The 27,749-nt window shown below is 38.7% G+C and overlaps 1 long non-coding RNA gene across 1 annotated transcript; it reads right to left on the bottom strand.

Annotated features, from left to right (window-relative positions):
- On the bottom strand, positions 1 to 24,481 carry LOC148222624 (uncharacterized). The gene is made up of 3 exons (XR_015805608.1): positions 24,333 to 24,481; positions 16,807 to 16,862; positions 1 to 2,172 (listed from the first exon to the last, which is right to left on the bottom strand). It is a non-coding gene; the product is annotated as an uncharacterized LOC148222624 (long non-coding RNA).
- Positions 24,482 to 27,749: the final 3,268 nt, after the last annotated feature.

Raw genomic sequence — 27,749 nt, 5'->3', positions numbered from 1 at the left:
TTGCAGTAATATTCCATTTATTATAATGCATAATTGGCAGACACGTTTGCTAATTATGATTTAGGCATAAAGCCCGAGAAACAGAAATTATATCATTCCATTGTAACTTGTTCTCTGATTCACACATAAAGCAATATATTTATTTACAACAACAACAACAAAAATTTATATATATAGAGTCAAAATCTGGCTTGTGAAGACCTGCCTCCATTTTTAGGGGAGCAAATAGAAACCAACCCCAAGACCTATTAAAGATCTTTACAAAAATGTTTGTTGAACAAACTTTGATATCCAGATACATAACTAGTTTTTTTAAATCTACAAGTTTAAATGTACAGAAATATTTCCAGAATACGTCCTGACATTTTAAAACTTATTTATTCCCTACCAACCTCCTTATTAAACAACTTCATTATTTAATTATTGTGAAACAGGGAGTTTGCACATCAAAGGTTGAGAGTTTCACAATTCTTTTCGATATTCCGTGCTGAAATACATTGACAAAGCTGTCCTGTGCAGCCATTTTCAAATATCAGTTTACAAATCTCTTTTTCCCAAGAAGTGTCCCTAAGAGCTGCTGTGGTGTGCCAGGGCTCCAGGCTCAGGGAGACTGTGGTTACAGACCTCCAGCGTAGCCACATTCTTCTAGTCTAGCCTTGTAATTTTTTTGCCAGGTACTCTGTACATTAAGTTGTTTCATTTCAATTGCCCTGAGGGTTTCTTCCTCACTAACTAATGGGGAGCTTGATGCATCATTACTTTAATATAGAACAATGTGATAAAGCCGTAGGATTCTCCAATAAAAAATTACTGGTTCTGCTCTTAATAAATTAGTTCTCTAAATATTCAGCTGTATATCAGTAAGGCCTTTGTATTTAGAATGGTATTTGAGAGAAATATTTTACTGGGCTCAACTAATTTCTATAAAACAAAGGATAATTTCAAACAGTTTACCTGCACACACACAAACAAAAAAAAATGGAGACAGGGTGAAGATATGAACTTGCTTCACACAAAAAACACAGAACACTGCATATTCATAAACATCAAGAGCAGGTTTGTTTTCTTTTAATAGCCTAATTAAACTGAAACAACATAGGAGACCTTTGGGGGCTATAGTGATTATAGCTTACCAAACCTAGGGTTGTTTGTAGATGCAGAGGTTGTGTTTTGCTGTTCATTCTGTAAGACCCTGATCTGAAGCCTCAGAATGGCTTAGGAATCATTTCCCAATCACCCTGGGGCTGCTGAGGCAGCTCAGAGAAAGGATGCAAGGCTGCAGACAAATCTCATTTTGTCTACATTCCTATTGACTCAGTTCCCAAACTTACATTTCTCTGTATTTTGCATATTCTTTGTTTAAAGTTTTTAATTACCACATTCAGATTTTCCTCTCACAGCAATCTCAGTGGGGAGAAGCCATTTTAAAATATGTTTTACTGGTAGTCCTTTTCCTCTTTGGTACTGAATGTTGGGATAACAATTTAGGTATCTTCTGTTAACTTAAGCTATCTACCATACACCTTCATCTTTTTGAATTTCTGCTAGCATCCTCCAGCAGTTTCCTTACTGACTCCTGTGCATCTCTGCCTATGACCTTCTAAAGTCTATGACCTCTAAGTCTAAAGCTTACAGATTAAGAGCTCCCCAATGCTTTTACAGACATAAGTGATGGGGTTTAGAACAGTCTTTGTTATTGTCAAATCTTACCACTGATCTAGAGCTGAATATCAGAAGATCATGGCACTGACGCCTTAAACAAACCCTCATTTCTTTATCACACGGAGTCCAACAAGATTCTGGATGTACAGTGCATCCAACAACACACACAGTACATTAATTCCTACTTCTTGGCAAAAAGGGTGATGCTTCTCATCTTAAATTCCACTGCCTCCCAAAAATACTTGGTTTATAACATATTTGATTTCTTCCCAGAACTTGGGCTCTTACCTACGCCTGGGAAAGAAAAAATAGTCATTTAAGTAGTAGAAAGGAATAATTATCAATCATATTAGTAACATATTGACAACCTATCTCTTCATGTTCAGAGTGGAGCCCTGCTATGTTCTGTGGTTCAGTGGGTTGGAAATCCTCGCTGGATGTTTCATCTGCCACAGCTCTTTGGAGAAGTCAGCTGCCCTCTAAACTCCCTTTTACACAATGTATCAGGATCTGTGCAAGGACAAAAAACATGGGTTAATATTTCAGCATTTGTACAGAAAAATTATGATGCTATAAGGTCTCACTCATGTGTAAAGGGGCTGATCTGGTCCCAGGAAAATCAATAAAGTTTTGTTATTGACTTTGCTTGGAGCAGCATTGATCTCTAACGGCAACAAATGCATTGAATTAGGTTAGTAAATTACTGTTCCCACGACCAAGTTAAAAGACAAATGAGTAGTTAAGTGAGAGTCTGGTTACAATATCACATCACAGGGCTTCCTGGTTATTTTTCTTGTGGAATTCAGACAGCAGAATTTCAAAGAAAAATATTCTCCAATCAGCACACACGGAAGTTTTATATATATAAAAAAATAATTTACAAATAGAAAGATTGTAAATCTGCCTCACACCAAAAGGAACCTAAAAATCAAAGTTAAAGACATCCTGTTAGAAGGCTGAATGAAAATCAGTTGATTTCTTGACTGAGAGTTTCACACAGTTCTAGCTAAATACATCAGCAAATACATTCTGTCAGGACTGAGTATTTAATTTAAATATGTTTTCAAAAATTCAGACTATATCTTGATTAATGAAGCTTTTCTTGATTAATGAACCATTGCAGAAAATCTCTGTGGGAGAATGCCGTGTTAAAATGAAGAAGCTTTTAATACAGACTTTTAAAACTTTTTGAAGTGGATATTCACACAGGTCTTAAGAGTTGCATGATCCATTTATGAGCACAGATTAGAAATGATGGCATTTCCTTTTTGCAGGGGTCCCACGTGTCTGCTCCCAGTGATTACATGGCACAGCCAGGCAGTTCTCAGAATGAAGCACTCCACAGAAAACGATGACCTATAATGCAATAGGTTATGTACCACAGAAGACAGCCTATAAATATTTAAAATGGTGAATGCAAGAAAAAGCATATTTATTTTTATTTGCTGTCTCATTCCAAGGGCAGAAGCACCTTCATTGCTAAAGATACTGACTCTGCATTACTCAAATATACATAGATATATGAATAGATAATAATACATAGTAATACAAGGAAATGAAATTATTCCTGTGTTTATAAAATTCCTCTTATAGTGAAATCATTGGTAAGCAAGCACTTGGCCAATAAGAGCTCTTCAGTGGATAAATTCTTAATGATGGAAACTAGGCTAGCACTTTTAAATTCTGTTTGCATATGACCTTATTTTCTTTTCCCCCTTTCCTTAAACTGGAATATTATCATTTTTTTCTCCAAAAAACTACTTAAATTTGAGGAGTACAGAGAAGACAAGCCAGTGCAAAGCACTTAAATTCCTAAACAAGCAGCCGGACTCAATGTAAAACTGACCTTTTTGATTCGAGAACTTTTTTGAAAATTCAACGTGACACACATAAAATCTTTATTGTCAGCAGCCAAGCAGTTCAGAGCTAGTTCTGTAATCCCAGTGTGGGACCTAAAGTGCACACAGGAAGCTGGATTCAATTTTTCACTTAATTCCAGAAGTTACCCATTATCCTTCCTTACTAAGTAAAAGGGTTACTTTTCCTTGGCAAGCTCCTTGGTATGCAGAGCTAAAATTGGGTCTCACTCACAAAAGACCTGTCAGTAGACATTAAATTATCTAATTACTACTGAACATGTTATTGAACAAGTCATATTTAAAGTAGGAATGACACAAATCAAAATTCATTCTTAAAATAGCCCTAAGTGATGCACATACACCAATGGAGTTTCAGCATTCTGCTACTGTCCAGTGTGAGTCATAACTGAGACTTGGGAAATAATACATTCTCAATACTTTTGGCTTAATAGGAGATGTGGTGAGAAACAATGCAAGGAAAATAAAGCCATCCAATCAAGATTCTAGTTTTTAAAAGACAAGAATTTCAGCCCACAGGGGTTTTATTCATCAATAACAATTGCAGTGAAACCCAACACAGAAAGTAGATCTTTAATATCAATAACACAAAATGCTACCTTGCTAATGAAGACATACGAGTTTATTGATTAGCTGTGCAGGAATGTTTATGTTGGTTTTGCTTCTAATTGCTCATATATGGATGAGCTCTTCAATTTTACTGCATCTACAAGCAAGGACTTGCAGAAATGTTAGTAAGGGGTTTATTATAGCCTGTCTCCCTGCTCCACCCTTCTTACAGCCTACATTTCTCCCCAGCTGGGTTCTTCCATGCTTGGTGTGCACTAAGAACAGGCAGAGTAAAGTTGGATCACGTTCAGCCTATGGAAATCCAGCTCACCTTAGTCATGTGTGGGTTTAGGACACACTGACCAGACTCTGCTGCCACTTGACTGCCAGGAACCTGACCCACAGACACCAACACAGCCACGGGCACCAGCAGCATGCCAAGAGAATGAAAACCCATCAAATCATACAGAGGTCCTCAAAACTGTCCATCAGGACAGCTCCTTGAAGGATATGATCCCCAGACATTTGCCTGTCCTTGTTCCCAAACCACCTGCCCCAAAGCCTGCAGCTTTAGAGTGCTCTCCCAGAGAGCAAGCTGCACAATCTTAGGCTCCTGGAACAGAGAGGAATGCATAACCTTCAAAGAGTATGAATGAAATGAGGTTTAATATACACATTACTTCTAAAACTTCTTTGATTTTTCTTTCTTTTTGCTTGGTTTCTTATACTGATATGGACCAGATGCAAAGTTCACAGCCTGATCCAGCTCTAGACTTATGAAGTTTCAGAGGTGTGCAGATTCAGCATTTGGTTTTGTCTGACTTCTAGAAGAAAATATCAGGAGAGATTTTCTTCAATTAAGACCAGCTGCTTCTGCTATGACTGTCAATGGGAAATTAAGATTTTTGTACCTTTAGAGATGGAAAATCTCATAAAAAATTACTTTTGCTCAAGACTTTATTCTTAACATTTTTCTTACTGAGATCCGCAGAGGGAAGGGCGAGGTAACAGCTTTTAATTACAGTATGTTTTCTTGCTTGTTGGACACTTCTAATTTTACTGCCTGTGGGCTATGGAATTAACAAGGGAGAATATCCTATATTCCTAACAGGAACCAAAAAAATCTGGAGCTCAGTGCAAAACTGCATTGTACAAAACAGATAGCATTTTTTTAGCATTTAAGCAGAATTTTTTCTGCCCTTATTTAAAAGCATGTGCCATTCTCCACAAGGATGCACAGAACTAGTCTGGCAAAGAAGGCCTGCTCATTGCTCACTGCTCCTTCCCACACCAGGAGCAAACAGGACATTTCAGCCATTTCCAGATTACTCCAAAGATCTCATCTCTCAGTGTGTCAGTCAGACTGAATATGAGTACCCAGGGACGTGGAAGTACAGAGATTTCTATAGGCCATTTCAGTCCTTACCTTACTTAACAGAGCTACATTTCTGTCACTGCCTTCCCGTAGTTGTCTCATTTTTATTCAGATCACTTCAAAATTTAGGAGGATCTTCAAAGTACACCTTGGAGTACTGGAGTGCTTTTTCCCAAAGTATCAACTAATCTACCAATTTCATAATTCAATGCTCTCATTCCATTTTCAATGAAAAAAAAATTTTAAAAATTGATCCAGAAAATAATACAGAATATGATGAAAACGTCATTAGTACTGTGACAATTAAGCACCAACAATTGTCATAAAGAAAATAATTATTTAGCCAATTTTGCTTTGATTCCATATCTGTCAGGACTCTGGTTCTCTGGCTTTTTTCAGAGAGCATCACAAGAGACCAGAATTCACTGATTACAGGACAAATTACATCTTTTTTCTTCTTATATGCAAGGCGTGATACCTGCAGAAAGGATTTGGCAATCTCAAATCTAATCTGATTTTGACATAACATTCTGTTTGGTTATTAGTCTTGGTGTGTTTCAAGAAGTTGCCATTAAGCTGAACACACTAAAATTCCCATGAATTTTCCCCCTTTTCACATGCCAAAGATAGGCATCAAATTAGTCTTTTTCAATTTCTTTGATAGAACCATCTATGCTCCATACTGACTTTGGACAATAACTACTAGCAGCTTTGAGGGTATTTCATCCAAACCTCCATGTCATCTAGGATCACTGCACATCTGTGTGAATAAATGGCCTTGTACATTAAGAGGAACTGCTTATTTTTATATCCTTCAGAATCCCACCATAAACTTACTTAACTTTGACAAATCTGACCCAGGAACTAAATTAGAACCGTTAGGACAATGAGGATTGCTTTCCTCCTTGAAATTCAGAGATACAAGCCAAGGGTGAAAGCATAATAAATAATATTGTGGGCAGCCCCATTTTAATGTTTTAATAGTGAAAGTGGTAGATAATCTTCTTGATTAAAGCAAATTTTAGAGAGAAATAAATGCAGAAGTGATGTTGTTTTCTGAAATATTTAAATGAATATAGGCAGAATAAATTTGCATATATTAACACAGCTTCAGTGCTCGACTCTATTTGACAAGGATGGAGGCTTAGTGGGACTCTTCTGTCCATGTCTGCTTTGGTGTCTGCCTAAATAAAATTTCTCTGAACCTCACTGACAAAGAAGTAGCTGTCAGCCCTAATTTCCACAGCAATTATTATTCTACTAACACAAAGTGTTTACCTTAATAATTATCTCCTTTATATTACATGCCTCAGAATCCATAACTACTTATTTCAAATATGTCAATAATAATATTAACCAAAATCTGTGAGTGTTCCCCCCAAGAACACAGTGCAGGCCCTCAATTGGTTGGCTACATTTTAGCAGCTGGCTCTATAGAAGCTACTTTGAATATCCACACTGTTTATTAGAAAATTCTTACCTGTCTATACCACTCCAAATTAAATGTAGAGGAGCCAGGACCATTTTCTCTGGACAGTAAATATTTAGGCAAAAACTGATTTTCATTTCAGAAGAGAGCAGTTAAAAAAACCAAACCAAAACAAAACCCTATAAAATAAAATTTGCTTTGTTTATGAAGTCACATGCTATTAAAAATACTATTATATTTTAAAAAGTAAGAGTAACCCAAAATCTTCAAAAAAATGTTTGAAATACTTTTCTCATGAAATTTCATTGATATAGCTATGGATCAAACACTCAATCTGGTCTCCTTAATAAAAAAGATTTTTCAAGTAAAAAAATTGACAGGAACTACCCACTAAGTTCTTTACAAAAATGCCCAAAAGACATACAGATATGGAGCAAAAATCCAATTCTCTGACTTGTTCAATATGATGATGAATAAAAACTGTGATTTTCTACATGGCTCCTCCTAATAAGGAAAGCCATCTCCTCTTGTTCAGTTCCTCAGAAATCTTGATACATAAAACTCCACAGGGGCTGGCTTTCCAAACCTGTCATCTCTTTCCTTTAAAATTATTTCATATACTTGGAAATATGTATGTATATATGAAATCATATAAAGTGTATCTCCTACAGATATAGCCTAGAAAATGCCACCATAAGTAGCAGATAAACAATTAATCATTAGTACAGCAGGACTGGATATGCTAGGAAAATATGTCCTGCTCATAGCCATATTTTAACAAAATAGGAAAATAAGAAAAAGAAAGTTAGCAGTAAGTAACTCATCATTCGATACACAGGACATTTTGCACATTTTAGGGCCTTGCAAACAAGAGTAAAACTTTTATCCCTGACTCGTAGAGACGTTCACTATGTTTACAAAACACATATTTATCAACAGTTACATTTCAGATGTCAGTCATATTTCAAGCTCAAAAGATTTACCTTTGCAGTAGAAAATATATCTAAATGAGAATTAGCAGCAGGAAAATAAAGGAAACTCTGATCTCCTTTCTTTTACAGATGTCAGAAATTAAATATTTGCACTGATATCAATGGGGCATTAAATCTGTAACTAATTCCATATGTGTGAAAGCTGTAAGGATTAAAAGTGCAGAAGGATGCTGTACAATAAATCAAAACCACGGCAAATTCTGCAAGGTTGCTGAAGTGAGCCGCTCCAGGCAATCAGGATATGAAAATTAAATCAATTTATGGGAGGAAAAACCATACTTTTCCTCTAAGTATTAATTACTTCTAGTACAGTAGCACCTGGATGATTCAATCCTTTTATTCATGCAACTGTGCACACATAAAAAGAAGGAAGGTTCTAGACACAAAGGTCTAGACCTTTTGGCTTAGTTTTTAAATACTCAAAAGACTGAGTCAACCCTCAGTTTACTGGGCACATGGTCACAGAGGAGAGTGATTTGCATATCAATTTCTAACTAAAGCTCTGTACAAGTGGGCTCAAATCTAGGGTTATTTCAGTTAGATCAGGCTGGACCTATTTTCCATAATGAAAGTGAGAAAATATAGGTAATTGCTGCAATAAGATTACAGCTGTTAGTATGGTTTACAACTTTTATTTATATTTAGCTCTTCAAAATTACAACCATGATGAAAGGAAGTAACAGAAAAAATGGTCCAATGGTTAATTTATCTCCTGTTAAATCTTTTTTCTATGAGCAGCAGAATTAGGTTTGATACCCACTGGCCCTCATGTGACATTCACTGGCAAAATCTTGACGTGATAAATAAAATTTCTTCAATGTCGCTGTTGTTTACAGATTTATCTTGCTCTGGAACAGACCTTCAGCAGTGGAGACTCCATGCCAGTGGAGGTGTATAAAAATCAAGAGATAGACTGCTACAGACAGCAGATCAGATACGTTGTTAACCAGCCGTGTGGTAAAAAAACACACATTTCAAGTTCCATAAGAAAGCTCCGGAATCCTGGTACAGAGGTCAGCAGAGCAGGCCTCTCCAAAAAAAACCCCAATGAATTTCTTGAGCTGTCTTCTGGCATGCTTCAGCCCTGTGAATCAAATAACTGAGGAAGGCTCATAAAAGTGAGTAAACAAACATAAAAGGGTGGCCCTGAGTGCTATTGTATTTCAGAGCTGGCTCACTGCTCTTGTTAAAGGGCTGCTTCAGACATATACAAAGAATCATGTGAATAATGCTGGAGCCATCTACCTACAGCACAGAAACGTGATCTTTGCTGTTCAAATGTGTCTGAAATTTGTTAGAACTGGAAAAAAGATCACGCTTGCCTAAAAAGGCCATGATCTCACGTTCAGTGCCTTTTTTGATACAGGGCTGGGAGGTGAAAAAGCCCAAAAATCTATTCAGCCCTTGCTGGCTTAATAACTTTAACATACAATTTCTGATGAAGATGAAAAAATCAGACTTGTAAAAACTGATCATAAAAAAGAAAAAAGAGGTTTTAACTAACAAAGGAGGAAAGGAAACTATGGGAGGCAACTTAATGCTTCAACATCGGGTAACAATACAAAAGTCTGAAATCTTTAACTCATTAATTTGAAAGGGTTTGGCTCCAACTCTTTATTTTGGCTTTTCATTTTTGTTTGTTTGTTTTTCCCTCCCAAAGGAAATCTGGACTCTAGATGATTACTTTGAAAACAAAGCAGTACAAAACTGTGGCAGAGAGACTCTTCAAAAGAGATAATTTGAGGAGTATAACATGCTTTAAATTAACACTCAGTTGCACCAGTGATGGGCCTCAGGGTTTGGTGACACGGCCTCACATTAATTACTTGCTAACGGAATGGGATTGTCTGCAATACAACACGAGGATAAATATTAGGATAAGTAGTTTCAAGAGGTTAGGCTAAAATAAAGCCTTTTTTGAAAACATTAAGAAATCTGGGGAGGTTAAATACAAAGTTGAAACTAATACACATACACTCAATACCCTTTTCTAATTAGCATGAACCTACGGCTAGGGATCTGCTCACAGAAAAGCACTAGAGATAAGACAGCTGTTAATGTCCACAACTGAATAGCAAAGATTTTTAATCTATTAAGAAATGAAATACTACATTCAAAGTAGCAACATTAGTTGACTACTAATTCAGAGTACAAGAGCTGCTAAATTTTCCTAGAAGTACAAACTGGTTTTGAGTTAATCTCTGTGGGGATTGAACCTGAACTCACGAACCACTGCTGATCAAACAGGATCTTTACAGACCATGAACTCCCCGTTCAACCTTTTGGGGAAGTTAGATCATTTAGAAAATGCTCAATAAGATCTGCTGGGCTGCTTGGGAGAGCTCTCCTGAGACCCCTCAGAGGATGCTGCTGGAGCACTGCTGAGCACTCACACCTACAGAGCACTGCATTCTCCAGGACAGTCATTGCCATGCAGCAGAAGCAGCAGCAGGATTTCAAATTCACTCTATGGTCCAGATGGAGAAATGAAACTATTTTCCCTTTAGCTACTGTCTCAACCTCCGACAAGCCATGGCTTAATTATGTTATCACCTTTGGTAATGTGCCTAGTCAAAACTGTCTCACACCATTGTGTGTTTTTAATAAATTCATTACAGTTATACAGGAGGAAAATAGTTTTTTCTGTGATCAGGATCTCTGCTTTACAGCAGAATGGAAAGCAGAATAGGGATGCCAGAGGCCTGCCCCTAATCTATGTCCTAGAAGTTCCTGAGCTAGGGAAAAGCTCTTTCATTATTCAAAGTACAGTTGCCTGTTACAATTTACATTTTAATTTTTTAAAATTACATTTACTTTTAGTTTAGTTTTCTAGTTGAATATTTTGGAAGGCAGATAAAACCATGCCCTCTTCTGTGGACTAAGAAGTGTAGTTGAAGTTTGGGTTGGAGGGACAGGACCTGTGCTGTTATCTGTAGCTTGAAAAACACATAAAATCACAGCTCAAGAAAAATCACAGCAGTTCCACATCGTGTTTCAGCTGTTGTATTTGCTGAGGCCATCACTCTTGTTCATTTTTGTTTTTTCTGCTGTCTCAGAGTGGACTAGCCCTAACTTGTACAAAGCTCTACGCAATTCCAAATCTTGCACTTGCTTTCTGTGAGACCAGGGGTGGGGTGAAGTGGTGTTCAGCCAAGTTTGCCAGGGAATGGAAACATGAAACATTTCACACTCTTACCCATCCTAGAAGATTTCAAATACAGGAGAGAGGAGAAGTAGCAGGCACCAAAGAATTCAAAAGCATCCTCTTCAAGGCAGCAGCTCTTTGCTCTGAAAAATACAAGTGGCTGCTCCCTGGGGTCACCCGGGAATGCTAAGGACAGTTCTGGAAAAAACTAACCAAATAAATAAATAATTCCCTGCAAAATGGAAGTCTGCCTCCCAGAGGATATTTTATTCTGCCAAACTAAGAAGGTGTTTAGGAATATGGACAAAAATAAACATTCCCTCTCTGTGGAGGGGGAGTGCTCTGACTTCTATGGATTTTTAGAATTAGTTCAAGGAAAAATTAGCAGAGTGTTCCAAACACTCCAGGTGACCTGTGCCAAATGGAGCAGCTGGCATTAATAGAGTAAATTAGATGATTATATTAAAGATGAATGGCACAGCTTTACAAAAATAAATATCTAACACTGTTTAGAATTCAAATCAGCTCCAGTAGGAGCAGTCCTAACAGATACAAATGAACATAGAATTAAAGTGTAGGAATGAAAATTAGACTCTCCATTTGCTTTCTCACCATGACCAGGATTCAGACTTTGTGAGTATATAACAAACCTGATGTGATTTTTTTAGGTTCTGCAAAAAGAAGTCCCCATCACTGTGGCATTTTAAGCACCTACCAACATCTTGTCACCTGGGAAATATTGTACTGAGATCAGAACAAAGATATAGTCTGATCTTACTGAGAACCAGAATTCCTTCTATAAAAAGACCTTGATGCTTTGCTTTGTGGTAAAATGAAAGCAAAATGTTGGGGGCTTGGGAAGTGGAAAGGTGAACAGACTTTGTCAGAATTGGAAATATCCCAGTGTTTACAATATTTGGCCTAGATAGGGTTTCTTTTTCTAAGTAAAAACCTGAAGCTGCATCTTCACATTCCTGTGAGAATGTCTCAACCTGTGCTACTGGCCATTCTGAGCACTAATCACTCTCCTGCTCCAGAGACTGTCTACAATTGGACAATGTTTTCCTACAAAATATTCAAATCTTTATGTGGAGGAACATGGACAAAAGCTTCCTGGGAAATGCTTCAGCAAGTTCTAGTTGTGGGTCTGCAGCCTTTCTGTAATGGAGTATTTGTGTTGGCAGTAATAGGATTACCTGCATCATTAAAGGCTGCAGGAGCTCTTCCTTGGCAGGTGCAGTAAATGAAGAAAATTGTTTTCAGACTACTTAGTTTATAACAGAAGGGCTTAATTATAGCAGCAATGAGGCTGAGCTGCACAGATCATGGTGATCAGCATCAGCTCCAAAAAAACATAACGTGCTACATCTGAGAGGTGCTGGAAGCAGCACTGTGGGATAATGATGCATGGAAGAAGCTTTCTCAGATTCTGAAAAGGACAGAGAAGCAGCATCATATTATTTCCTTCCCCATCTAAGGTCAATTAGGGAAAGAAAGCATTCTAATGTGCTCTCAGTGCATCACACAGTGCAGTCAAACCAAGGCAGTTTCACATGGGCTCACACTTCTGCTGAGCTCTGCTGCAGCACTCAGCTGAAAACCATGAAAAGCCTCAGGACAGCGAAAAACCAAAGCCAAAACCAGGAGATCTGGCTCACTGTTATGGAAGGGGCTGTGGGAAAGAAAAATAATCAATTCCTAGCTAATGGAAGGCATTACTTTTAACTCATTCTCAATCCTGAAGCTTCAATTTGGGGTGAATTACCCTTCTACCCTCTCAGTCTGAAGAACTTTTTTTTTCTCCACTGCACAAAATGTGCCACTTAAGTCTATTTAATATCCCAATTCTAAAAAGCCTTCCTGTTAAAATCAGTAGTTATTCAATCAAGTGAATAAGATGACCCAAAGAACTATGGCTGGTCCAAGATCTAAAAGGAAAAATTTTGCCTAAAGCTCCTGACTATCAGAGATTGATCTTTTTTTAAGACAGCAGTTGTACTTAGGCAACTGGCCGAAGGCCAAACTAATAAATCTAATCTTGAACATATATATATCTACACGTATATTTTTCAGGGTTGTTTATTCAGGTATTCATTATATTTGAAACAATGCCAGTATCAACATGGAGCAGTAACTAAGGACATGATCCTGCACAGATCTGAGGATAGTTATAAACTTTGCAAAGTCCATCTGAAAAGAAGAAATGGGGATTAGCTGTACTGAATACAAGTCTGGATTTGTACTTACAAAATTAGGTCAGGCTGCCACACAAATCCATCAGAAGAGGAGTAAGCCTCGTACAGAACTCTAGGGTAGAATTCTCTGTTATTTCAGGTACTTTTGTCTAGAAGAGCTTACTCACAGGCTAATGCTGAAACATCCAAGCAGCCTGGCAAGGTGGTGATAAGAAATACAGTGGGGAAGACTCATTTCCTCACACAGTGCCCAAGACATCTGCAGAGCTGACACACTGCAAGCCCTGGAGTCCAGAATATCCCTCATTGATTACTCTGAACAGCTCACACATAATAACAGGTCTGAGCCTTGCACTTCCCTTCTGTTCCCCTTCCTCACGTGCATTTGTACCAGTGAATGTGTTTCACAGGGAATTTGCCTGCAGCAGAATCCATGGAATACAGCACTGTGCAGATGCATGCTGCCTTTTTTCTTACAGATCCTCTCTTTGTGCACACATTTGAAGACGTGCCACGGAGTTATTCCTTTGTGCATAGTAAAGTGCAAGAACAGTATTTCCTGTGCTGTCCCTGCCAAGGAAGCACACATGCAAAGCTGTCAACAGGACAGGCAACAACAACTCTGTATGAATTAAAGGAAATGTAAGAGATGCCTTATAAGAGCTACTAACAACTATTAATGACAGTACTTAAGGCAGCCCTGTGGCCCAAGGTACATTGCAGAACACTTTGCATCATGTGAGTGGGAAGCTTTAAAGTCTGTGCTTTAAATGCTTTGATATTGGGATTCCAATCACTGATCAGCAAAATAAGGCAGCAGTGTCCATCTAGCTCCAAGTGACCACCACAAAATCCTTCTGGACCATATCTAACCAGATTGTCTTGCTGAGAGAAGGATTGAGCAAGATTATGCTACGTTTCCAATTCTTTCAGTGATTCTTACATTTCAGAGGTAGATTTTTATATCAGATCTTATTCCAACACAAGTGGCAGTATTTTTTCAGTTAAAACACTGATACTTTCAACAAATAAATAGTCTGAATCAAAAGATCTTGGAATCAGAACTCTATTTTTAATGTGGTTCAGGTGATTAGAGGGAATTATTCAGCATAAACAACACTGGATTAAAAGCAAAACAAGCTTGCTAAAAATTACTTATATTTTTCACTTTATTCCATGCCCCATCTGCTTCTGATGACTTCATTTCTGCCTCTCAAGATCTGGAGAGATCAGTATTTATTAAAAGAATCCATACCAGTGCAAGATTCTGAGACCTAATGCTATGGTATAAAAATATAGACAAATTGAATTCACATTGGTAATGGCAATTACACAACTGAATTGTTGTATATTTATAGAAGCAGGCTCCAGAAAGTCCCAGCTGAAGCAATACTGACAGCAGCCAAGATGGCCTTTATAACAAACTGGGAGCTGGTTCCAAGTCTGCCAGCCCTGTCCTGGGGGTACAGCAGCCACCTGCTTCCAAAGGATTCTGAGAAATAGCACACAGTTCTAGGTAAATGAGAAACATTTATGCAACCCCATTTTTAGCTTTACTGCTCGTGGTACAGATTACTCTGCAAAGTAAAATGACATAAGACAGACAGAAATTGGTGCACTGTCCCTCAGTGTCCATGCTGGCTGCTCCTGGAGCAGGGAGATGGATCACTCAACCCTCCTCAATCACGTCCTTTCCTACAGATCCATTTCAACTGGGCTCAGGGTAGGACAGGCTAACCCAAGTATGGACTTTATGCCTTGCATGTCAAGAGTACCCTTCATTTTTGGACACTGCAAAAACTTCGGCTGTTCAATCCATGAGGAGGAAGCTGGCATTTTATCCTTAGGGATTTTGTATCTCATTTCAGGGAATATGCTGCTTTACAGCCTCTCACTGAGTCCTGTTCAGATACTCTGTGTTTACTGTCTTCCTTAACCTAGAACACTGAAAACACACAAACGTCCTTTGGGAAAGGATTAATACTTTCCCTATTTTCTCCTGTTTTTTATCATCTCCACCCGAGTGCATTTATCCATGCTAAGGCCACAGCACACTCGGAATGGGCTTTTTCTAGCACTGCTGCTGTTACAGCACTCACAGTGCAGAAATATTATAAACCACATCTGCACCAGGAGGCTGGGGGTGCTGCACAAGCAGCCTGGTCAGAAAGGAAACCCAAATCATAATGGGGAATTAATAAACTCTCACGGGTTTGCAGAATTATTAGACCAGGACCTGGACAAGACATGCAGCTGGTTACTCTGGACTCTTCTATTAGCTTCCCAAGAAGACAGAACAAAAGGATGGCAAACTTACATTTAACACACTGTAGCACGCAGCACAACAGAGCAGCTCTATTTCACACCCTCTAAACCTCCCTCCAGAGCCCTGCCTTTAAGAAAGAAGTGAAAAAAACAAAAGGAGAAAGTGCCCTTTGGCCTTTGAAGCAAGTTCTCTTCCTTACATAATAACTATGACTGATTCATACATCACAATAGTATTTCTTGCCAGCTCAGGGCTTGGCTTAAGCCTTGTTTAACTTTTTAATAATATACTTAATATTAGCATCCAGGTGTAAGCAAGAGCAAGTAGAAGCTAGCACAGTATTTCTGCTCCTGCACGCATTTTAGGGATACCTGAGATTAGCACTGTATTGTTCCTAAACGAAACAGCCAAACTCAACAGCTCTAGGTTTGATTGTTCTCATGAATTCTGCTCTTTCTAATCTTCTTCACTGCTCTCAACTTCCATTTAATAAATCATTTTAGACAGGCTCAGCCTCCATGCTCACATAAACTTTATGGAGCGACACATAAAGCAGGCAAAATTTCAGGTTCAGCATGAGTTTTTTCCTGAACTATGACTGGCTTTCAAATGAAAATGTCTTTACCATACCTAAACCGCATTTTTTTCATGCTACAGTTCCAAAGCTTGCTCTTGCTCACAAAGGAGCTAATGTGCCTCACCCTTTACCTTGTAACATCAGCAGATCCACAAGACCTTGGGTCCTGCTTGCAAAAGGAATGTGACAATATCTGCATCTCTGTTCCAAGGCAACACTAAAGTGTTTAAATCAGATTAACGGATTCATAATTTCCTTTAAATACGAATATCCAGACATTTCTTGACTAACTGAGATACCTGCAGCTTCACATTTCAGTCACCTTTTCCAAACATCTCCACAACGACTCTGCCTGTTGCTCTCTTGGAAAGGAAATGCTCAAGATGAGTCTGGGTTCCCAGTTTTGTCATGGAGACTGAACCTTCTAGGAGGAGGTGACAAGTGGCTGGGTATCTCCCCACTTCCCCACTTTATTAGGATGGTAGGTTGATATATATTGAACTGAGCAAGAAAAATTTTTTTTAATCCTGACCCCGTACCTAGAGTGTGATTGTTGGGGACATGGTCACTCTAGAGAATGCCACTGACCCCAAGGACAATCAGCATTTTACCAGACTGCACTCTAGGGCATTTCAAGTAATTAAACAGTTTTAAGGAATGTGATTTTCAGTTGACTAAACAAGACAGCAAGTTGTATATGCAAACACCAGAAAAAAAAAACAGGCTTATTCTTACTTACTTCAGAAAGGTGAATATAAACTAGAATAATTTGTCATGGCCGTTCAGATGTAATTTCTGTAAAGAAGAAAATACAAACAGCTGAACTTTAGGGTCACAAAATTGCCTTGAAATATCAATAAAAATGAACATTTACATTCATCTCAGTACCTATTGGAATGCATGCTTCTTAAAGCCATAATCAGAAGGCAAACAAACAAACAAAATCATCATTGTAAACAACCATGAAATTTGAGGCTTTGCCTTCATTCTAATCCAGGCTTAAGTAATGCTAATGTCTGTCCTATGCCTGCTTCAGCCCTAACAGACCACAAATAAACAGTTAATTGGAGTCAAAAAATGGGAGGGAAAAATTACTTTTAACTTTAATCACAAATATTGTATTTTAAAAATACTATTTCCCATCCTTCCTTCATATAAGGACAACAGCACACAGAGGATTACTGTATTTAGTAACTGGCATGCAGGAGACCTTATTTGTGTAAAACTGCATTTGTTTCCTAACTAAATCATAATTTTAATATCCTTGATGATTTCCATAGCATTTGTGTCTATCTCACTTCAATCCAACTTCCAAATTCTGAGGATAAATTAATTAACTCCAGAAAATATAATGTGATATGTTCACCAAAAGCAAGCAAGCAGTACCTCTCATGATATCCATTAAGAAGTAAATATTAACAGGGGAGAAAGGTGCTGGACAAGAAGAATTAACTCTGCTTCTATCACAACTAACACAGTGGGGGTATTAATCAGAATATAAAAGGAATGGACATTATACAAAAAAATCCCTGTACTATTACCAACACTGAACCTGTCTTATATCAGTGAAGGTTTACTCCTGAAGAAGCATGTTCCCTAAAGGCTTCTTTGTAAGGACAACTTCATCTTAAAATCCAAGCACTTCTCAAGCTCTGTCCTTTGATACCTTGGGGCCTTACCCGAAGACCACTGAGCTCTCAGAAAGTTTCAGCTGATTGACTTCAGAGGGCTTTGGATCAGAAGATCTTGGTGCATTGACAGCAGTCTTGAAAGGGAACTGAAAAAGTCTGTCTAATACCACCATATAAAACAAAAAAACAGAATAGGACAAAAAGAGGAGAAAGGTATTCCAGAGGTACATAGGTGCTCTTTAAATAACTGATGGACTAAAAACATGTGAGGGATGGATATACTTTCAGAAAAGTTTGCAGTGACAAGCACAAAGCCATTTAGTTTATCTCCTGGTCAACTGCAGACCCATGTGTACCGTCAGAAAATGTTACCCTGTTTCATCAATTTTTTGAAGAAAATAAGATTGAGATTTCTGTCTCCAATATCCACCCAAATGGGATATAGATATGGGATATGTGACAACTGTCCTGATCCCTTCACTCTCAGAGACTTTTAGAGTTTCTCTATCTGCCAGAAGCTTTCTCCTGGCAGAGGGGAGGTCACAGCACTGTTCTCCACCCACAAGGAGGCCCTGCATCTGACCATTTAGACCAGAAAACGATCTCTTCACTTTTTCTGAACACTATTTCCTCCAGAAAAACCCACAATCATCTGAAACTTTACCAAAATGCACCAAGAAGCACTTGTGACATTCAGTCTCTGCTGTCTCTGAGACAGCAAAGACAAAATGATGGGAGTTACACCCAGCACTAAGACTCAAGTTCGGGTTTTAATACACACTTGGCTTTTCTGAGCCTCTGTCAGGCTCCTGGCATTAGCAGCGTGTGTTTACTGCGGTGGGGTAAGCAGAGCAGAGAGCAGCACATGGGAGTGATTTAAACTGTGTCATTAGCACACGGCAGGAGGCAGGGCTTCACTTGGATAGTTCACACATACCGCACAAATTCTTTAAACAAATAAAGAGCTGTGCGGGGAGCGCAGGGGACCCAAATTTTCCATGCTCTCCTCTCCTCTCTGGTTTGGAGGGCTGGCTTTTTTCCCCCACAATGTGATACCCAGTCTATCAGAAACTCTGCTCACACTGCACGCACCGAGGGGTCACACTGCCCGCGTTTCTGGAAGGTTTTGGCAATGCACAAGCAGCTCTAAAACCCTACTGTGGACAGAGAAACGTGATGTATTTTTTAACAGATGCAGTCATCATTTCATTTGCAATTTATTAACCCTTTGTGCCTATGAATTCTTCACAGAAACAGGGACTGTAATGAGCAGAGTCCTGAGTAGAGGCTGGAAGCACCAGACACCACATTAGGCTGGAGAACGCCTTTCCCTTTTTAAAAATTGAATGATGCATTTTTGTGCGGTTGCACAATGAAGTGCAGCTCAAAAGAAGTATTTCTCAAAGTTCAAGATGACACACCAAGCCATTAATGAATTTGTGTCCTCGCTTCCCTGCTGGTACATGGTACAAGGCAGGCTGCTGTGCTCTGATGCAAGCAGCACTCACCTTACCTGTGACCTTACGTTCAAGGACAGAAATTAAACCAAAAGGAGAGGGACAGTACTGAAAGAGGGTGACATATGAAGGTGATTTTGTACTGTTTAATAAGACAAGACATGATTCTTGATTCAATCTAATTGGTCCGTTTTTTAATATGATGCTAGTCTGTAACATACATCTAATATGGATTAAAATTAGTAATACTTCACCTATGATTTTTAGTCCCAGCTTTCCTATAGATAGGTAAATAAAATTCCCTCTCTTTTGCTTTTAGGAAGCCTGAGGCAAAGTTATTCTGGATCAACTTTACTCATCAAATGACATAAATATTTCTTCATTGAGTCCCCCAACAGCACCAAAGTATCCAAGACCCATTGATTTCAGTAGTCCTTTTGAAATATCAGATGTGTTATCCTGAAGTATGAAACTGTTGTAAAAATTAAAGGTGATGGCTTCATTCAGATCCATGTCAGGAACAGGATTAAAACCTAGGGACCTGAGAAGGTCAGGTATGCCTAGAGAAACACAAGGCAAAGCTGATCTGAAACAGTTTGGGTCTTTTTCTCAGCCCTGTTTTCCTTTAAATCCTTCACTGGGCAGGCAGCAACAGGCCCTGCCTAACAGCAGAAGATGACAACCCCACAAGGATTTGGGGCAGACTCAGGGGAATATCTAGAAATGTATGTGTCACCCAGACCCGCAGCATGTGAGAGAATTGATTTACTGTCCCAGCAGCTCATGGAGGAAGAAGAGTTATTGCTCAGACAGGGAACTGGAGCAGAAACAGGAGTGACTTCCTTACAACCCCACAGGAAACACACTCTATTTAAGCAGACTGCAGCATCACATTCCATTGCCAGGTTAATTTTACAGGAAGATTAGAAGTTTAGCAGCTCCTACAAGGGTTTGCAGCAGCAGCAGCCTATACCTTGTTTCCAGAGTTCTCTCCCAGCTGAAAGACAGAGAAGAAGAAAGGATTTGAAGGAACTTTCCAAAGATGCAGGCATGGCCAGCTATCAAAGCCCGCAAGTGAAAATGAAGCGTTTTCCAAAATCTCAACAATACACATCGAGTTGGAGCACAAGAGGACTGGGGCAATTTAGAGTTTGTCAGATATGAGGTAGAGAAGGAGACATTAATATATCTGAACAGATCTAATTCCTGATTGATTTTTAAAACTGGAATTCAATCCACATTTCTTTACAGAATTAACACCATCCTGCACAGGTAATACACAGATAATAAGCAGATTTTCCTTCAGTATTAAAAGAAGAGAGATTACCAACAGCTTTCCATCCTCCTCACCATTCCTACCTCTGTATCTCCAGCCAGTGTCAGTGAGAAGGCTTGTCCATTTTTAGAAAATATCACCTGAAAAATCTGGAGGAGAAGGAGTTGAGAACAAAAGGACAGGAAGAGAATGAGTATCAGTGGTGTATTTAAAGACTTACTTGTGATCCCCTAGTGCCACCTTTGGTTGAAGCTCACCAAGTACGAACAAGCTTACAATCATTCCCAGGAGAGAATGAAGTTTCGTTTGCTTTATGTCATTTGCAGGAAGACAGTTCTCCTGTATTCCTTATCTTTTTTCAGGAGAAAATCAAACACTGAATTTTTCTGCTATAGTGACTGAACTGTATATCCTACTCCCATGTTATTTCTGAACTGCCCCCAGAAGTGTTGGCTGGAAGAGGCTCACCTGATTTTTGTGACAGCATTTCCATGTAGCATGGGGGAAAGGTACATGCATGGAACCTGCTTTGAGAGCTTCACTCAGTAATGGCTGAAAAAGGAGATGAAAGGACCGAAAAACCTTTCTGCTGTTTCAGTGACCAGACATGCCCTGTGGATTTTTGTGTGTTCTAGTCCATCCTTACAGCCACAAGCCTTTTAGCCTGTTGGGAGGGATGTGTTAAAAGCAGAAGATTGGAGATGAGGATTATAAAATGCCCTCAGTGCCCTTGCAGCTGGGAGTGACCCTTGCTAAAGCAGTGTGAAGAGCAGTGACCTCCAGCATGGCCAAGTGGAATGGTACCTCCATGTCCTTGTTGTGTCTCTCCATGTCCTGGGTGCTGCTCTGGGATCCCCCACCCAGTGAGGTGACAGAAATACATTCACTGTCTGTGTTTGAGCCTGGGGGCTGGAGCTGTCCGAGCTGCCTGCCCATGCTGACTCTCACGGAGCCAACCCTCAGAGCACATAAAATGCTCCAGGAAAGTCAATGGAACAATTTAGCAGAGTTTCAGCAATTTGCTGTTGCCAAGAATTAGGCCCAGGAGCATAACAAAGACAGTGGTTTAAATCCATTAATAAGAGTGCACTTCTACCACCTCGTGCTGTAGTGGCAACTGACTGAAAGCCATTTCAAACACATGTAGGTGGTCTGCTCCAGCATGCAGAAAACAGAGAAGAGAATTGAAAAGAAAAATTAAATAGGTTGATATAGATGTATCTATAGATAGGACAAATATGCAACATAAAAACATATACAGATGTGTGTATATATATTTATGCATACTTGCCAATGTACCCATATGGATTCATATAAATACAAATATATGTATACATATGCAAACACAAGACACAGAGGAGATGTATACTATTGTTTCAACAGGTTATAAAAGGCTAAATTATAAAGCAAGCCAAAAGCTTTCTAGTACACAAAAGTTACCCCTTGAAATATCAAGCAAAACAGTCATCAAGAAGCTCATGGACCTGCCAGCTGCTCTTTCAAAGCTTTCAGTTGCTGAAAGAGGCCCTTTAGGCTTCCTTCCCTGCTGAGAATCAGACAAACCTCAGGTCTAGAGAGCTTCTGTAGTCAAAATGTTCTTCTGTAGTGGAAGCGTTGCACCACTGAAACAAATGGATTTACTTCACTGCTAGTACAACTGGGTATTTAGGGAGAACTCACTTTTGCAGGGTTATTATCCACCCTTTGTTGCCAGAAACCAATTTGTGGTTTTTTGCAAGACTAGTCATACTGCACCGTGGGGTTTTCAGACAGGGTTAAAGAGTCAAGCAACAGCTCCTCATCTTTCTTCTTCTGATCCTCCTCATAGCATTTTTAATCCCAGAGTGAGGAAGAGGAAGTGGAGCAGGAAAAAGAAGTATTTTTTCACTCCTAATGTAGAGCAGAATGTCATTTGCAGAATGTATTACCTGTAAATGTGCAGAAATGGGATGGTACTATTCCAGGTATGCTTTTTCACATCCTGACAGAAACAACTTTGCCACTATTTTAGCTCCTGGAAAATTTTCTTTCCATTCCCAGGCTGTTGTCCTTTGCTTTCCCTTCTCTGGAGGCAGCAATTACATTGTTACTGATGCTTCACGCAGCTCACATCCCCTGGCTTCCATCTGTTCTCATTCTTACACAGCACTTCTGCAAAATGTATCCTAAAGAAGCCTCAGGCTATTTTACTTGGTGCCCTAGTAATGATGTTCTCTTATGTGAGCACTTGAGAAAGATGACAGGTTGACTCTAATCTACTCCATGCAGGTGCCATTTGAATTTTAATTATCCCCAGCTAAAAATTCTACTTTCAAGCCATCCTTCTTTATATTTGAATTTAAGATGACAAATTTTGCATGAGGAGGTTCATTCCTAGTGACTGTAGACAGCTAATAGAGTCATCTTAGTTAGGATCCTAATCAGCAAAAAGAGCAGAGTATTTATCTCTCTCCAGAGACTGTGAGCAGGGCTCAGTTTAGGGCCTGGAGCTGACTCAGGAGAGCCCAGGCTGCAATTTCTGCTCCTCATTTGCACAGGAAGAATCCAGCCCAGGAAGAGTTGTCCCCTCAGAAGGAGTTCCTGGGGAAAGTGGAGCCTGAAGAGGATGCTGTCAGTGGCACAACAGGGCGTGACAGATGGGATGTCACGTTTTTATGGTCAGCTGCAGTGACATCTTTGTCTCACGGTCCTCAAGTTCCCACAAATATAATAACAGAGCAGGGAGTACAGAGAAGCACAAACTGCAGCGCCAGTAAAGCCCAGGGTAATTCAGATACCATAAAACATCTTATTTCCCTCCCAGCCACAGACAACCTCCTCCAAGGCACCTTGCACAGACTGCAGCCCTGTGAGCTGTGGTCATATTCAGAGCTGAAATGCAGCTGAAATGAATAACTATTGTTTGCTTCATCTCAGGGAAGAATTCAGAAAGTTTTGTTTCTTTTTAGTTGTATTTTAAAGGTAATGCTATTTCTGTTAACAGCACAATAGTCAATATTAAGCATCCAGTTGTCACTGCTAGATCCTGCATATGAAGTACAAGCAGAAGGGAAGGAAAGAATTAAACAAGATTATAATAATTGATATTTCCAGACTATAATCTTGGCATCTCTTTAAATCCATTCATAATTGTTTGCTATATGAATAGGCTGTTTCACCCATGAAGGGTGAGTGTTAAGTTTCTTCCCTGGTTATGAAAGATCCATAACTCACAAAGGCTGCAAGGCCAGAGCTAGTGGCAGAGATTTGTCTTTTTTTTTCTCCAAGCAAGTCAAAGAATCATAACCACCCTTCATGTATGAGACAGTCTATTTGTTCTTCTTTGTTGCATTTCTTTTAAATTAAGCTTTTTAAAAAAGGACTGAACCCTGGCATCAGATAGTAAACAGAAGGCTGGTGACTGGATAATTAGTACTTTGGGGCTTGTTGGATAAGCCAAAAACAATTTTAAAAATTTTAAAATACTATATTGCCAACATTATTTGGGTTTTTCTTTGGAGCCTATTTTCACCACAGTGAATAACAAAAGTAATACTGAAGCAAATGTTTTGTTTGATTAGACATTAAATACATTGTTTCATTTGGCACTATATTTATAATTTCATTTAAAAAAAAAAAAAACACTTTAATCCAACATTCTATTTCAGTGACTTGGTCTACATAGGAGATAATGAGAAATGAAGCAAAGCTTTGAAAGCACAGCAATGTGAATATCAAAGGACATCTGAACACTGGCACAATCATGGAAGGAGAAATAAGAAATAAGGGACATTAATGCAGAAAGTCAGAAACACAGAACAGGTTTCATGCTTGACTTTGAGGCCGTTCTTCCTACCCTGAGTCTGTGGGCAGCACCACAGTAACCCAACACAAAGCAGCCACATCAGCTTCCAGAACTTACACAGGGATGCTGGCAGGATATCCAGCCCAGTCCAGGACAGAGCACTGTCCTGCCCCCACGGTCCATGGGGAACTCACAGCAGAAATACTCTCAGATGATAGTGCACAATCACAGTCCTCTGAAAAGAGACACATGGAAATTCTACCCCTGAAATAAAAATCAGAGGCAGACATTGAATTGTACTTGCCAGACACTTTTGACTTTGCATCCTACCTAATAATCCATTTCTGCCAGAAGTATTTTGAACATGTCAAACATCCAAGAGCAGCAAGAGGCTTAAATTTATTTTGCCACTTTAACAGGTTTCCTCCTCCTCACCAACCTCTCTGTTACAGCCTTTCTCTCCCCAAGCTGCATTGGCCCCCAATGCTGAACCCAAAAGATTGAGCACTGGGTTTAAAAATCAATATTATGTCACTCTGCAGAGCTAGAAATGGGAGCCTTTCCCTCTAGTGATTAAATGCTGCCAGCTTCCCAATGGGTTTCAGGGTGTTTGTTTCCAACACTGAAGGTTTTAGGATTTTAAAGAAGTGACATTTTAACTATTCTTACAGGAAATGCATGTTTCTCATATGAACAGGTTTTAAAACCTTGGGGAGCATATCCTGAAAGGATATACATGGCTTTTACAGCACAATAAAGTGGTTACTGTTAATTGCACTATCAGTTGTACACATCAGCCAAGTCACCTGCTCCCTTCCTCTGGCAGAGATGGGCACTGGCATCGAAAAAGATCACGGGTGATTTCCTTGCACTGCTTTACAGACACATAAGTGCTCCCATAAAATATTAAGGTATTTGTCAAATAGTCTATTAGATGGAGCAATGGAATGTAAATTTTTTTGCCAGTAACAACACTGAAAAGAGCATTGACAAATCTGTAACCTGCATTTCCCCTTCATTATTTCATCTTCAGTTGTCATTTTGTCACTAGAAACTTGGGAAAGCTTTTACATTTTCGGTAAAGTACTTTTGTTCAATTCTTTCTCATAAGTAGTTTTGGAATTTAATAATAGTAAAAAAATCTATAAAATTTTCAATTATTAGAAAGACATACTAAAAAAGAAAAACCTTAGAAAAATATTTTTACTACCTTTTATGCTCAGTATACAGCAGAACACTGGCAACACAAGCAGACAGCTCTCAGCTCAGCAGTTTTTCTACGTGCAACAGAATAAAACTTTGTTTCTTAGAATAAAATTTTCTTTATTAAAGGGTTGTGTCCTTTACTGTTGCCAAAGAAAATATCAAATAGATTAATTATTTCTGCTCTCTTATCCCTGGGCAATAATTTGTGTTTCTTTCCTCTACCTAGCTACTGGTTTCCAAATTCTAAACCACTACTACAGCTAAGTGGAATTCAAACATGCATTACTGCAAACAAAATAAAAATGTTTTGCTATAAATCTCTTTCGTCTGACTTCAGCTTCAAAGGACTTAGAGTTGGACTGGTTTTACCCTCAGTTCCCAGCAGTAATTGAGATCTGTAAGTGCCCTTCAATTCCTATAATGCATTTATATTAAAATTATACTAGATCTCAGATTGCTCTGTGGAAATGTATTAGAGCTGACATAACAAACATCAGCCCACACAGTAAGCACAATCTATCCATTTCTGCTGCTCACTGCTGCATCTAGCAAAAATGAGAAAAATATAACCATCAAAGTAAGATATAACAACATTTCAAAATTCTTTAAGCAATTTTTATGCTTCTACCTATTATTATTATTATTGTAATTAAATATTTGTCTCATCTAGATATTAAGGTTGATTTTTTCCTTTTTTCTGAACCAATTCAGATTGTTAGGCTGAGCTAATTTCAAGATATTTTGGAAGTTTTCCCAATTAGTCAAGCATTTCCTCATGATCAATCTTCAGCCCTTTACAAAAACGAGAACAAATGTAGGATTTGTATGTATGCATGACATACAGAATCTGAATTTCTAAGTGTGCCAATATTATTCCAAAAGCCTGCTAAAATTTCTGGGAAAAAAAGATTTGCATCATAATTTCTATGTTTATTTCCTTTCTTTATTTCAACATGAATTACAAATAACAGTTAAGAATTACAGAGCTCCTGTTCTTATGGAAGACTCCGTCTCAAATAAAACTAGAGCCACTCTGGATGCTCACTGTCAAAGCTCCCTATTTATCTCAGCAAACTGTAGTGGAAATGATCACAAGAAAAGGTAATTATTATTTTTAATTTATTGAAATTATAAATGAAAACATGTTATTTCCTATGAAATAAAAATCTTGTAAGCACTTTTATTATTAAAAAACCTCCAAAGATGTGAGCATGGGTGTGAAACCAGTGTTCAATATTTACATTCTTCCCTCCAGAATGGATTTCTGAGTAGAATATTTTTCTAAGTTACACCAGATATCAATAATATCAGGCTTAGGTCCTAGAGCTGTAGACAACCATGCCTTTTACAGAATGAAAATTATTATTATCTGTATGTACTGGGAAGAATTAAGAGTCTCAATTTACTTCAGGCACTGCTTGCCAGACTTCCTGCACCCAGAGTGTAATATTTTTTAGGTGACACATTTTAGGCTTGTGGGTTTGCAGAAACACATACCTCAGGCTCACACAGTAGAGCACACCTTTCCATCTCACTAGAGGGCTGTATTTCTGAATCCAAACACGTCTTCCTTCTGTCATGCCTCTTCTTAGGATAAATATCCACATTCCAGTCATAATGAGACAAACAATTCCTAAATGTGATTTTATTCAAATCAAAGATGCTCCACATCGAAGTCCCAGCTACAAGCAGCACTTTTTTATGAGAATGTTTGATTCTTCAAGAGCCATCTGAGATATGAATGTGATGAACAAACCACAGGAGAAGGCTTTTTGTTAGTATATAAACACAGTAATTAAAAGTTAGCTATGTCTAATTTTCTTCCAAGCATTCCCAGCTAAGTTTTACTGAAAGAAGCAAATAAAGATGTAAAGATGAAAATTTATTCTGCAGTCTTGTCAGGACTTGGCATTTCCATTTTTCTCCTTACCATTTATGAGCAAAATTACATTTGTGAAAAATAACGAATTAATTTAACACTCAACACCCAAGTTCTCAGCACTGAATTCTCTCAGGCACCCTCACAGCCCCACATTGACTGACACTGTGTCCAATGGCACAGAGCAGCCAGTTGGTTTCTTTAATTAGGCACTAAACAAACCTAGAGCTGGTGTCCAGTCTGCCAGGATTAGAGGGCTGAGGTTGGACATTCACCCCATCATGTCACACACAGAGTTTGATTTATGTGCCACGCTGCTCAGCTGTCACTGGGCTTAATATGAGATGTATTTCTTATTATTTCCTAAGAATGGACATCTCTAATTATCTCAGCTCATGTTTTCCATTCTACATTATCAAAAGCTCCTTGTCTGAATTGCATCTGTCCCT

This window comes from Sturnus vulgaris, chromosome 10, assembly GCF_052056855.1.
Source record: "Sturnus vulgaris isolate bStuVul1 chromosome 10, bStuVul1.hap1, whole genome shotgun sequence".
Taxonomy (NCBI): Eukaryota; Metazoa; Chordata; class Aves; order Passeriformes; family Sturnidae; genus Sturnus; species Sturnus vulgaris.
Note: the sequence above shows the minus strand (reverse complement) of the source record. Positions and strands in the feature narration are given on the sequence as shown.